The following is a 14,761-nucleotide window of genomic DNA, read 5'->3' on the forward strand; positions in this document are numbered from 1 at the left end:
CGGGGGTGGGGGGAAGAGAACTAAGGTAGAGGAAACACAGACCCTGCCCCCAAAGGCTGTAGTCACTAGTGGTGAAGAAAATAGGGTGCAAAGGTCGAGGCACCCTGAAAAAATACGTGGAGCCACGTCCTGAAAATCTGCCTGGTATCTGATTTCTTCCTCCCTGTCCCTCCTCCTCCACTCCTTTAGACTTCAGGTGCAGGGTTGGAGTAATTAAACTCTTTAATTAAAGACCTCTATCTTGTTTCCTTTTTTTCTCATTTTCCCCACACCTCAATTTCAGCCTCCATAGGAATTCATGCTACTGTGTGGGTATATGGGCTTCCCCTGTGGCTCCCACCTGCAATTCAGGAGACCTAGGAGATGCTGGTTGGATCCCTGGGTGGGAAAGATCCCCTGGGTACGACCATGGCAACCCACTCCAGTATTTTTGCCTGGAGAATCCCATGGACAGAGGAGCCCAGCGGGCTACAGTCCATAGGGTCACAAAGAGTCGGGACAAGACTGAAGCGACTGAGCCTGCACATACATGCCTGGGTATATATTTTTGGAAAAAAGTAGAGCATTTTCATTAGTGCATGTTTTTAATTGTAACAATGGTATTGGACTTTAAGGATCATCCTATTTTGTAGTTTTCACTCAGCAATCTTTTAAAGGTTCTGTCTCTGCTTTGTCGGAGAAGGCAATGGCAGCCCACTCCAGTACTCTTGCCTGGAAAATCCCGTGGATGGAGGAGCCTGGTGGGCTGCAGTCCATGGGGTCGCTAAAAGTCAGACACGACTAGCAACTCTGTTTTGTAGGTGTTGCAATCCCAGTTTATTGCTTCTTATTGTAGCACTGGTTTCTGTGTTGGACATCCTTAGCTTTTATGTTCAGCCCCCCAGTGCTGGATACCAAGGCTGGCTCCACCTCTCCAATATAAACAGTGTAGCGATGATCATCCTTGTCAGTGGTCTTTAATGGACCTATGAACAAACTCCTCTGAAATATATGCCTAGGAGTGAAATTGTTAAAACCAAAGGGGATGCATGAGGCCATCATATTCAACTTGTCCTGCACAGACACATCCAGCCAGCCAGCCAGTGGGGGCTGAAAAACAGACCCCATCCTCTTGCCCATGTCATGTGCTTTGCTTGGGGGAAGATATGTCCTTTCCTTCCCACCAAAGTTTTGTTCCTTAGTCAAGCCACGAACCTACAGGCTGTGATTATCCAGAGGGTATGCCCTCTTCAAATTCATACTGTGGTGGACAGTATTTTCCAATGGCACAAAGGTGCCTAGTAGCCTGGTGGAAGCCCTGGGTACTTGACTTCATGAGTACTGCTAGATGGCACACCAGAACTGCTGCCCTACACCACACTCCAGGGTGCCCCCTACTCCCATCCTTACCAGCATGCAGTGGTTTATTTATTCATAGTCATATAGTGTTTACAAAGGGTCAGATACTATTCTCAGGGCCTTACAAATACTGATTCATCTAATTAGCCAGTTTCCTAATTTGTGTCAGTATCATGGAATTCATGTCAGCACATTGTTTTAATTTGCATTTCTCTATGAGTGAAATTGAGCAGTTCTTGGTACATTTATAAGCCACTTGGGGTCCCCTTCTGTGAATTGTCTATTTATAGCCCTTGCCTATTTTTCTATTGCTCTTTTTGATTTGCAAGAGGTCTTTGTAACATCTAGACATTAATCTACTTTCAAAGACTGGCCATGTTGCTTGTGATATCCTTTGTAGAAGAATAATCTTTAATTTTATAGCTCTTCATCCTCTGTATGCTTTTTAGTATAATTTAATAAATTCTTCTCAATCCCAAGGTTATAAACATATTCTCTATCATCCTCTTCTATTAGCTTACTAATTTTACTTTTACATGTCTAGTTCAATCCATCTGGAGCCTTTCCCTTCTCCAGGGGATTTTCCCAACCCAGGGATCGAACCCAGGTCTCCTACATTGCAGGAGGATTCTTTCCCAGCTGAGGAAAACCCAAGAATACTGGAGTGGGTAGCCTATCCCTTCTCCAGTGGACCTTCCCAGCCCAGGATCAAACCAGGGTCTCCTGCATTGCAGGTGAATTCTTTTACCAGCTGAGCTATCAGGGAAGCCCAATTAGCTTAATAATTTTCCTTTTACACATTTAGTTCTTTAATCCATCCATATATGGTGTGAGATAAGGATCCAGTTTTATTTTTCTCAATGGAGTGAGTCCTTTTTTCAACATCTTCCCCAAATATAGATGAGTCTGTTCTAAACTCTCTGGTTTATTCCTGTGTCGGCACCACAAGGTTTTATTACTATGATTTTGTAGCCAGTCATCATAGTTAAAGGACAGAACACGCCTCGCTGCTCTGTCAAAATTGCATTGCCTATTCATGAATCATATAAGTTTTCAGGATATTTTTCAAGTTCCTCGTGACAAGTGTTAATTGGAACTTCACTGAATTTATGAATTAATTTGAGGGAAATTAACATTTGTACAATGATATCTCATTCATGAACAGAGACTGTGTATCTGGTGGACGCATAGAACAAACTATGGCTGAGCCATAATGTGCAGGGAAATAGAGAAAGAGGTGGCACATGAAGCTAGAGAAGCAGGTTGAACCAAACTTTAAGCCAAGTTAATAGAAACGAGGTGGAGATGGAGAGTAAATATGACTCAGGCTGCTCTGTGTTTACAGAAAACTTGATTACAACACTGGGCCCAGCTCATGGGACCACCATAATCCAGAGAAACTCCATAATAACACTGTTAAAGGTCCACAGCCATAAAGAAAGACCTAGAGGGCCCTGGCCTCCTGTATCTTGTACTGGTGTCACTTGCAGAGCAATGTGTCTTCCCACTGCCTGGGAACTGCCTATGGGACAGTCTCACAAGCAGATGGCCTGCCAAGGTTGCAGCAGTTCAGTGCAGAAAACACTTTGTTTAAGCAACTACTACAGAACAACAGCTCCCAAGGCTGGCCATAGGAGCCACAGCAGGGAGTCAGACAAAGTCACTGCCCTTTGGCTTTGGGGGGAAGGAAGAAAGAAAAATCTACAATTGATTCTAACATGATGTGATGGTGTCATTTGCAACAGACTCTGTCAACAGCAAGCACTGTGAGTGCTCAGGGAATCTAGACACTGATACCTGAGAGTATTATTTATCATGTGGGGACAGAAAGACAGAACACAGACACTCCGGGAACCCCTGGAGGTGGACAGGAACATGACATCTTTAATTCGCAGGAAAGAAATGCAGGAGGACATCAAAAAGGATGGATGAGTGAATGAGAGGATGGGTGGCTTGACAAATCAATTTATGCTGATGAAAAAAAAAATGCTTTGTGTCCCAATTTTCCAGATTATAGTCGAAGACTACTCACTACCAGGCTCCCCTTTGTTGCTGTAATTAAAAGGAGCACTAGGTGGCATCGTACTACCAAAAGTCCTCACCTTCTAGAGCCTTTGGGAGAAACTCTCGCCAAACTGGGTCAAGCCCCTCATTGACACAAGAGTGTTTCGTCAATCTCAGTTCTCATTACACCCACTTAATTTGTTTACTGAGCACCTACTATATCCCTTCACACCATCAAGTCTCCTCTCCCTAAAGGAGCAGAAGGGGAAGCAAAACATGCAGTGCCCCCACCTCCTCCAAAGAAATCAGTCCAAGACACGATGCAGTAAGCACTGAAATGAGGGTGTCAGGACAGAACATCTTGTGTAATCTGGTCCCGTCAGCCGTCTGCTGCCTTCTCCCACCGCTCACTTCTTCCTGCAATGGCTTCCTTTGATTCCCGTATATGTCATGTTCCTCCCTGCTACCAGTATGGAATAATCGCCCTTCCTTCTTCAACCTGGCTGACTGCAGCCCATCCTTCCTTCAGATCTAACTAACCTAAAGGACATTCCTGACCTGCCACACTACCTTTTCAAGTACCTCCTTTTCTGCTTCTTGGACCATCCCATAATGGTAATTAACTATGGATTCATGGACACAGTTGCTTCATATCTGTCCTTGTTGCTGAACCCAAGTTCATGTCCCCAGTGCACAGTGAGGCCAAACAAACTGAAATATCAGAGTCTCCTTATTTAATGGTCAGACCACGCTCAGAAAGCCAGAACTCCCTGATGATCTGGGGCGCAGGGGCAGGCTACGAAGTGTGTGACCTTTTTTTTGATTGGTTGGTGATGAGGTAACAAAGGTGGTATTCCAGGAATCTCTGTCATCAACCTTCAGGTTCCAAACAGCCCTGGATTCCTCCTGTCTGTGTTTAGACAGAAGTTGCCATCCCCCACCCAGGTGGATGCCCAGGAAGAGATCAGTTCAGTTCAGTTCAGTCGCTCAGTCGTGTCCGACTCTTTGCGACCCCATGAATCGCAGCACGCCAGGCCTCCCTGTCCATCACCAACTCCTGGAGTTCACTCAAACTCACGTCCATCGAGTCAGTGATGCCATCCAGCCATCTCATCCTCTGTTGTCCCCTTCTCCTCCTGCCCCCAATCCCTCCGAGCATCAGGGTCTTTTCCAATGAGTCAACTCTTCGCATGAGGTGGCCAAAGTATTGGAGTTTCAGCTTCAGCATCAGTCCTTCCAATGAACATCCAGAACTGATCTGCTTTAGGATGGACTGGTTGGACCTCCTTGCAGTCCAAGGGACTCTCAAGAGGAGATACATTATATTATTTTGTATACCATTTGAGGAGGAACTAGGACCCTGCTTTATGGCTGTGATATTGTTTCTCTTTTGTTTCTGCATTCCCTCCACTCCCCAATTAGTAACTTTGAATCTGCCCTTTGGTACTCAGGGAGGGTCTAGGAGGCGTAAGCCTTTTTCCTACAATTAAGAAAGGAGTGATAGACTTTTGTACCCAGGAGGGTCCTGCTCAGTTTCATCTTTTCTACCAGGCTGTCAAACAACAAGAGAACAAGTATCACTTTCTTTCTTGTTCAGCCTGTCTCTATTGGTGTCATGGGCTAAACATATGAATCCTTAAAATTCATATGTTGAATCCCTAAGCCCCAGTACCTCGGAATGTGACTGTATTTGAGAAATACGGTCTTTGAAGAGGTGAATAAGTTAAAAATGAGGCCATTAGGGTGGGCCCTAATGGCCAAATCTGACTTCTGCTCTTACAAGAAAAGAAAGTCTGGGCACACAAAGAGACACACAGACGAAAGATACAGCAAGAAAGCGACCATCTGCAAGCCAAGCAGAAGGTCATAGGAGAAACCAAACCCTCAGACACCTTGATCTGGGATGTCCCGCCTCTAGAACTGTGAGCAAATGTCTATTGTTTAAGCCACCCAGTCTGTGGTTCTTTATTATGGCAGCCCCAGTAAACTAATACAAATGGCCATCACACCTCTCAATACCTAACTATTAAGTGAATGACTATTGAATGAGTTCTGAAATAAGGAAGACCTGTGAAGGATGGATGGTATTAGTAAGGAAAGGTACATGGTAGATGTGGTTCTTAAACTTGACTGTAAGTGATAAATGGAGACATGGAAAAGAGAAAGAATCCCAAGTGTGGAAAATAGCACCCGGCAGGCACCAAGGTAAAAATGCAAAAATCCTGCTCCAGGAAGGGTGGGGTCCATATCAGGGGCTCATGGACATTAATGTTGATATGAAGGTCTGGGTGAATATGGAGCCTTTGGAAGACTAGCAGAGTCATAGTTATAAACACAAGGACCAGGGACAGCAAAGAATGCACCCATTTGCTCTGCTAAGTAATTTAAATGTATGATCATGATCTGTAATACATAAGCAAAGCTCCTTGTTTAAACCTGGATATCGTTGTTGAGTCACTCAGTTGTGTCCAACTCTTTGTGACCCCATGGACTGCAGCCCTCCAGGCTCTTCTGTCCTCCATCGTCTCCTGGAGTTTGCTCAAATTCCTGTCCATTGAGTTGGTAATACTATCTAACCATCTCATCTTCTGCCACCCCCTTCTCCTTTTGCCTTCAGTCTTTGCCAGTATCAGGGTCTTTTCCAGTGAGTCAGCTCTTCTCATCAAGTGGCCAAAGTATTGGAGCTTCAGCTTCAGCATCAGACCTTCCAATGTATATTTAGGGTTGATTTCCTTTAGGATTGACAGGTTTGATCTCCTTATAGCCCAAGGGATTCTCAAGAGTCTTCTCTAGCACTAAAATTTGAAAGCATCAATTCTTTGGCACTCAGCCTTCTTTATGGTCCAACTCTCACATATGTACATGACTACGGGAAAACATAGCTTTGAAACTTGGATATAGCGCCTCTTGGTTAACTTCCTTAGGACTTGCTATGTGCTGTGACTCAGTAATAAAAGCAGCATTTTCTGTACACAGTGCTCACCTCTTCAACAGCATTCCATGAAGCTATGAAGCGAAACTCCAGAAAAGCAGAGAGAAACATGGTTATGCACCTCCACATGGAAATTCCAGCCTGCAATACAAAATGACTATGTCCTAAAAGAAACCTACTCCTCCAATGGATCAGAGAGCTCCAAGAAGCAATTTGGGGGGAGTCTGTGAAGCCTAGAATTCCCATCCAGAAATGTTCCTCCCACCTCCCCGCTCCACCTCTGGCCATAGCTGAAAGGGTCAGGAGTGGACCCTTTAACCCACGTGACCCATTATCTTTCCTGGGAATTTATAATTAGGACCAAAAGTTGCAAGTCGCTCATTATGGAGCCTGGAACTGAGTACATGCCACCCAAAAGAGGCAGAGAAGGCAGGCTGCAAAGAGGGAAGAATAAATGAACAAGAAGGGGATTCCACAGGCTCAAGAGAGGAAGGAAGAATCGGGGGAGGGGCTCCCTTGGTTGTTGATGCCGTTTCAGATGCTGGGTGCAGTCCCTGAGGGGGCCCAGCACACCTGCTCTCTTGGTTTCTGCCAGATATTTTGCATCCTCCTAACAAATTCATCTTATTTGTTTAAGCAGCAAGTTTCCACTATTTATCTCCCCACACCAACCCCACCAAAAGAAAAAGACAAAATAGGACCAACACAGGTCCTATTTGCACAGGCATTGTGATGTCGCTGGATTTAATGTCCATGAAATCTAAAACTGCATTTGGGGCTGCAAACAACACGGGAAAAACTGCTCCAGTCATCAGAGCTAACACTTTTCCTCCAGGCTTTTGGGAAGATTAAAAGCCCAAGTGTTACAGAAAATTGTCATCATTTATCAGATGACCCCATGCTCACCTTAAATGACAAAACAGAGTCTCAGCTGGCTAGTACTCTCCGAAACTGTTTAGGCCATTTTTTATTCCTTTAATCTGCTTCTTTTCCACACTGCTACAGACCTAACTTAACAGAACATTTGCTGAGCATTTGACATCGATTCCCAAAGGGTCTTCATACAAATGCCTCTCTTGATACCCTAGGAGGCAGCAAAGCTCAGGCAGATTTATTAGGAAGCTTGAAAGGTCGGGCACAAGGTGGAAGCAGTGTGCAATCTCCACTGCCTGGGATCATTTTTACAAGGAGACTGTGTCACAACCCAGTCATCTTAACTGCCCCTCTCCCACTGGGTCAAATTCCTTCTGGATGTGACTGGATAGGTAAGCTAGCTCACTCAGGGGGTGCTCCTTGCCCAAGAGGCCAGGCCAAGGTTGCAGTTTGATGTCCTACCTAAAACTAGTGACGATTTACACAGACCAACCAGCTAACCTAACCAACTTGCTGAAAAAGACTGAATCGATCCACACAACCTGTGCCCACTACAAATAAACAAATACACTAAATGAATGAAGAAGTAAAAAGTAAACAGAATTTTAAAAATCACCTTAAGAGAGAAAACTGTAAGCAAAGAAAAAAAAAAATCAAGGCACAAATCCCTTTGATGATGGGCCAGTGCTCTTGTTTTCTACTATCCCCTGAAAACATCGTATTTTCAAATACATCAAGTCTTAACGTGTGCTGATGCCTCGTCTAGAATATCCTATGTCTCCTTTGTCTAGCGAGTTTTTTCAAGAGTCAGTTCTGTGCCACCTCCCCGAGGAAGTCTTCCGCTGTTTGGCACACCTTCTCTGTATTACTAGAAAATCTGAGCATCCCTCTATTAATGCACTGTATTGTAATCATGTGTTTATATCTATGTCTGGAAAGACAGTCTTTTCTTTAATACATCTATGGTGCTGACCCATAAGGGACATTCAAAACAGAAAGTTTGTTAAAGGAAGGAAAAATGGGAAGGATGGAAGGGAGGGAGGGAGAGAGGAAGGAAGAAAGGAAAAATAGAATCAGCTTATGCACTCAGGCACACAGCAATCTCTCTTGGGAGTGATTGCTGCTACTGCTAAGTCACTTCAGTCATGTCCGACTCTGTGCGACCCCATAGACAGCAGCCCACCAGGCTCCCCCGTCCCTGGGATTCTCCAGGCAAGAACACTGGAGTGGGTTGCCATTTCCTTCTCCAGTGCATGGAAGTGAAAAGTGAAAGAGAAGTCGCTCAGTCGTGTCCGACTCTTGGCAACCCCATGGACTGCAGCCTACCAGGCTCCTCCATCCATGGGATTTTCCAGGCAAGAGTACTGGAGTGGGGTGCCATTGCCTTCTCCGTGATTAGTGACTAGCTAAAAGCTATTGGAACATAAACATTTAAGATTCTAAGGTAATTAAATAAAATCATCTCCAAGTATACACTAGGCCTTCAAATAGAAATATTAAGTATCTCATTTCTCTTCCCATCTTTGATGCAAGTGTCAAAGAACCAAGGCTTTTCTTTTTATCCACAGGGTTCGATGCACAGTAGGCACTCAACAAAAGTTACAATTTGCTTCTCTTAGAGAAGATAAGCATCTGTAAAGTGAAACTCTTTGCTATCTTAAAGGAATAAGTTCTTTCCACCCTGTAGATAGGTTGCTTTATTTCCAATATCTGCTGCCAAATCTACCTAACAGTTTCACTAACGAAAAATGCCTGCTGAGCATCTACCATGAGCAGGTGTTCTCTGAGGCAGTGCAAGGGAGGCAAAAAACCTCCACACCTCCCCCTCCAATGCTACCAAAGGAACTTGAAACACAGCATAAGCTAAATAGGACAATGCAAATATCCAGGATGGTAGAGACCAGCCTAGACACCATTGTGTTCTAGAATCTAGCACCATAATCTGCCAACTAGTTCTGTAAAGAACCAGATTAAGAAATATTTTGGCCTTCACCAGGCCACACATTTTCTGTAGCAGCTATTTTCACTCTGCCATAAGCACAGAAGCAGCCACAGACAATATATCAATGAATGGGCTTGGTTGTGATCCAAGAAAACCTTATTTACAGAAACAGGTGGCACTCTGGAGTTGGCCTGACAGCCAGAGTTTGCCACTCCTGATTTAGCACAACGCCTGGCATATAGTAGGTGCCCACATATTGAATGAACGAATGAATGAGGAAATGAAGATTTTTCTAAGGAGAGCAATGAATACCTCCTGACCAGAAATATGCTTGATGGAAATTATCTGACAGTCTTTCCCACTCCAAGTGGTGTGTGTGGATGGGAACTTAACAAGTAGAACCACTAACAGCTTTAGAGATGTGAACCAGAAGATCAGTTTAAAGAGGTATTTTTTCCAAACCATGGATCATGACTCTTGAGTAATTTGTAGCCTGCGTTTGTTTGTTTTTTTTTTTTTTTTCAAAAAAGGATAAGGGATGTAGGGAGAAAAAGACAAGGGAATACACCAGAGTCTATTACATGTAGTAAGCATAAGGATTGTTTCTAAGGTAACTGTCTTTCACTTGTAAAGTACTTGTATCTGAGAGTATTCACATTCTGGGGTAGAATGTATTTTCAAAAAAGATTGGGAAAATGTTCTATTATAATCTCATTCTATTATAATCCCATTCTTGGGGAAATTCAGTGTATTTGTACATTTGAAGGGGACTTATTTCTTCATAGCAAAGTAGTTGAAAGCAAGATTCTGGAGCAAATTTCCTGGTTCAAATCCTGACTCTCACTTGTTAGCTGTGTGATCTTGGATAAGTTAATTAGCTTCTCTGGGCCTCAGTTTCTTTACCTGTGAAATGGGAATGCAAATGATACCTATTGTTGTTGTTTAGTTGCTAAGTCATATCTGACTCTTTTGTGACACTATGGGCTATAGCCCAACCAGGCTTCTCTGTCCTTGGGATTTCCCAGGCAAGGATACTGGAGTGGGTTGCCATTTCCTTCTCCATGGGATCTTCTCAACCCAGGGATCAAACCTGAGTCCCCTGTGTTGCAGGTAGATTCTTTACCGCTGAACCACAAAGGCTTTCCAACAATACGTATTACGGTTATTATGAGAATTAAACAAGTTATCATATGTGAAGTATTTAGAGCAACATCTAACACAGAGTATAAATTTTAGCTATTATTATGCGGCCTTCCCAGGTGGCCCTAGTGGTCAATAACCTGCCTGCCAATGCAGGAGACATAAGAGACGCGGGTTCGATCACTGGGTTGGGAAGATCCCCTGGAGGAGGAAAATGGCAACCTCCTGGAGAATCCCATGGACTGAAGCGCCTGGAGGGCTACAGTGCATAGCGTCGCAAAGAGTCGGACACAACTGAAGCGACTTATCACGTATACACGCATGCTGTCACTAACCAATAATGTGACCTTGAGTACGTGACCTGAATTCTCTTGGTTTCATTTTTGTTGGTAAAAAGATCTCCAAAGGCCTTGCTGGCAGCAACATTCCAAGAAGGGATGGGAAGTGGTTTTCCAACACAAACCTTGAGGAAAGCAAATGTAAGTCATCTGTCCTGTACAACGACACCTTTGAGGTCTCAGCAAAGCAGCCTGTTTCAAAGAAAAAACCCTATAAGCCAATTTGTTATTATCTCTCAAAACTGCATGCACAGGTGAATTCAGGATGGTGAGAGACTGACCAAATCAAGGGAAAACTCTTCTTTCCATCCATCAGACCCTGCATGACTAGCATTGGCTTCCTGTCTCTTCCACTGTCAAGTATTTTATTCCATACACTGGGATAACCACAGCTGGGGGTGAACAGGAAATCTGTCCCCATGTTTGTTTGGTTTTTTTGTTTCCGACATTCCTGACTGTCAAGTATAGTGTGAGGCTGCCCTGCAGTTGTTCTGGGGTTGATCACAAGTCACCTTTCACTGTGGAATTTGAAGCCCCATTTAGCACCAAAGATCATAAAAAAAAAAAAAAAATCCATTTACTTTCACACACACAAAAGAAGTCAACAGAAAAACAGGTGAAGTTATTACTGATTACTCACAAACAAAATGGTCAGTAATAATGTTCTGTTTAGCCCCATCTATAATTAAAGAAATGCACAGCAAGACATTGAGATATTTTTTACCTATAAAAGAGGCAAACATCAAAAAACAGTCAATGCAGAAAAAGATGCAGGGACACAAACATTCTCACACTTTTATGAGAGTCTAAATTGGTGAAACTTCTTTGGAGGACAATTTTGCAATAAATAGCAAAACAGTAAATATTCATAACCTTCGACCAGCCCCGAAACTAGGAAGGTATTGAACAAAAGCAGCCTATATACAGACTTCTCCTTTGAGAAAAATAAAGCCCAATTTGTTTAATTTCTTGTCTTAGACACACATAAAATTAGAGTCAGGTAATCTATTCCTTGTAACCTAACACATCCCTAATTGACAAATCTAAAAAAGTGCAGGGGGGTGGTGAGAGGACATTCTCATCTTGTGCTAATTTTAACATTTCCCATTAAGCATAACATTGGCTTTGGAGAAGAATTTCACTCTCTGCTTTTATCATACCACAGAAATGTTTATCTGCATTTGGATGATGATTTTTTTCTAATGGCTTTTCAGATCTTAGTGATGGTCTTTCAGTTTTTCATTTTTGATCTATTTGTGATATAATATTCTTTTGATGTGCTATGGAATTCTGTGTTAATATTTTATTTAGAATTTATAAAACAGTATACACAAGTAAAATTAGTATGTTACTTTTCTTTATTTTCCCCTTTTAAATGAGTTATTTTCATTGGATTTTTGCTGGATATATTACCATTGACTTAAGAAAAAAAAAATTCTGTCCACTGAGGGTTTTTAAAATGTAAATGACTTAAATTTATTTCTAAATATTATATTTTTACTTTTTCAAATCTGCCCTATTTTTTCATAGTGGTATGTTCTATTCTTCTGTCTTTGTAATTATGTTGAACATAACTATTTTAGTCTTTTTCAAGTTGTTCTACTGCCTCAAGTTCTTAAGGAGCTAATTCTCCTGTTTATCACCGATCCAGTCCCTCATGTGGTTCATTTCCTAGTTGAGTTTATAATTTCTTATTATAAACTCATCTCCAATGGGAGTTTTTCATCTGTCAGAGATCAAGAAAAAACTAACTGTGTTTTGCATTTGCTTCTGACAGGATTGGGGGGATTCATCGCTTTGGAATCAGCTTCTATATTCTTTCTGGACTCCAGGGTTCTCTCAACACATGGGTAATATTGGGACCTCACAACTAATCATGGCAAAGGCAGGCTAGTGGTTTCAGTCTCTATCGCACATATTTTAAAATTTATCCAGAGGCCCCAGACAAACCACAAACTTCTTTGGCGTGGTCCTGGATCAGTGGGAGACATTTTTCTCCTAAGATCCTTCCCAGGCTGTCAGCTCTAGGCAGGAGTCTCAAGTCCAGATCTCTGATTTTCTAGAACCCAAGGTTTGTGTGGGTACCAACCCCAGTCCTTAGCCATTTGTGCTTATATTCATGTCAAATAACCCTATTTGCCTTTGAGTTCCTTCTTCCTGTCTCACACCTAGTAATCCCCCTTTCTTTTTTTCAATTATTGATTTTTGACCCAGCATTTCTGTATTCAGCAGAGGTTCCCTGAATTCTCAGCCCCTCACATTCCCAGAAGATGAATCTTTGCACATTCCTGTCTTTTTAAAATATGTATTTTTAAAACTTTACTTACTTGGCTGTGCCAGGTCTTAGTTGCAGCATGCAGGAATCTTCATTGCGACATGCAGGATCTTTTTTTTTTTTCACCTGTAGGATCTTTTTTTTTTAACTTGGGCTTTTCTGGTAGCTCAGTGGTAAAGAATCTGCCAGCCAATGCAGGAGACATGGGTTTGATCCTTGGGGTTGGGAAGATCTCCTGGGGAAGGAAATGGCAACCCACCCCATTCTTGCCTGGGAAATCCCTTGGACTGAGGGGCCTAGCAGCAGTCCATGGGGGTAGCAAAAGAGTTGGACCAATTTAGCAGCTAAACAACAACTCAGGATCTTTAGCCGTGGCATGCAAACTATTAGCTGTGGCATGTGGGATCTAGTTCCCTGAGGAGGGATCCAACCAGGGCCCCCTGCACCAGGAGCTTGGAGTCTTAGCCACTGGACCACCAGGGAAATCCCTGTACTTTCCTGATTTTAAAAAACCTTTCTAGAATAAGCACAAGGTGCTATGGAAACTACATGGGGAGAGTGTCTAACCCAGGCTTGGGGGTTCAAGGAAGACTTCCTAGAGAAGAAATCACCTATTCAGAGACCTTAAGACTAAGCACACATTCAGTTCAGTTCAGTCGCACAGCTGTGTCCGACTCTTCGCGACCCCATGAATCGCAGCACGCCAGGCCTCCCTGTCCATCACCAACTCCCGGACATTAGCCATGCAAAAAAAAAAAAAAAATGTGTGTGTACATCGGGGATGATAGGTTGGAGGAAAAGGTGGCAGGCGTGAAGGTTGCAGACAGAAGATAAGAGTCCATGTGAACATCCAAGGGGGGAAAACAAACCTCAGATCACATTCAGAGAAGCACAAGCTCCAAGAACTACAAGAATTTTGGTGTGGACAATGGAATGAGATATGTGCTTGGTAAGATAAGTATTAAGAGAGGCCAGTTCATGAACGACTCATGTGCATAGATAGGAAAGTGGACTTAACGCTGAGAACAGAGTGGTGCTGAAGGTGACCATGAGGTCTCGGAGAGTGAAATCAACAGGCCTGAAAGAAAAACAAATGTAATAGATTTGTTGCCCCTATCAGTAAATAGCAACCACCATTAGAAAACGCTGAAACAACTTTGCATATAGCACAATCCCAGAGGGCATTCAAGCACTGTTCTTGGCATTCTACCGTACATAATATAACCCTGATTTCTACCCCAAGGATTACAAGGCAGGGTAGTGCTGCTCAGTCCAGGGTCCCCACCTCCCAGGAATTTCCCCCCCTACTTGGGGGATGGGTGGGTGAATACCTCACCCATCCAACTGGCAGACATTTTCAAAATCACCACCCTTTCAGGAAGGTTTCCACAGATCATCCCATTCCTCACCTCTTCCCAACAGCCCTCCAAAACTCTACTATAACTGTCTCTGATATAAGGAAAGAACTGTGAACAGCAGCAGAAGCTTGAAAACAAGAGTAACCTGGGCCAAGGGCCAGGGGGTCTATTTTTAGAACTTGTTCTCATTGCCTGTTTATCTTTCAGACTCAGCCTAATGTCTTCCAGGCGACTGTGAAAGTTATTTGGCTGGCTTGCGGAGGAGAGGAAGAAGGTGATCTAAAACCAAACAGCAGTGGCGATGGTGATAATCATTCAGACAGTGTGTTCTCATAATTTCCCCCAATGTACCCTCAGTGGCCTTTAATTCCTGCAAAGCCACTTACCTAGGATTTATTCAAGCCCTTCCCAGCCACTTCTAATAGCTGTGGAATTTGGGCAAGTCACAAAGTGAAGACAGTTATGGATTTCATAACCCATCAAGTCTGACCAGGGTACTTACAGTCCGTCCTGGCCTCAGTTCCTCCTAAAATAGTGGTCTAACATCCCATCTGTAAACAC

Source organism: Capra hircus, chromosome 26 (assembly GCF_001704415.2).
Source record: "Capra hircus breed San Clemente chromosome 26, ASM170441v1, whole genome shotgun sequence".
Lineage (NCBI taxonomy): Eukaryota > Metazoa > Chordata > Mammalia > Artiodactyla > Bovidae > Capra > Capra hircus.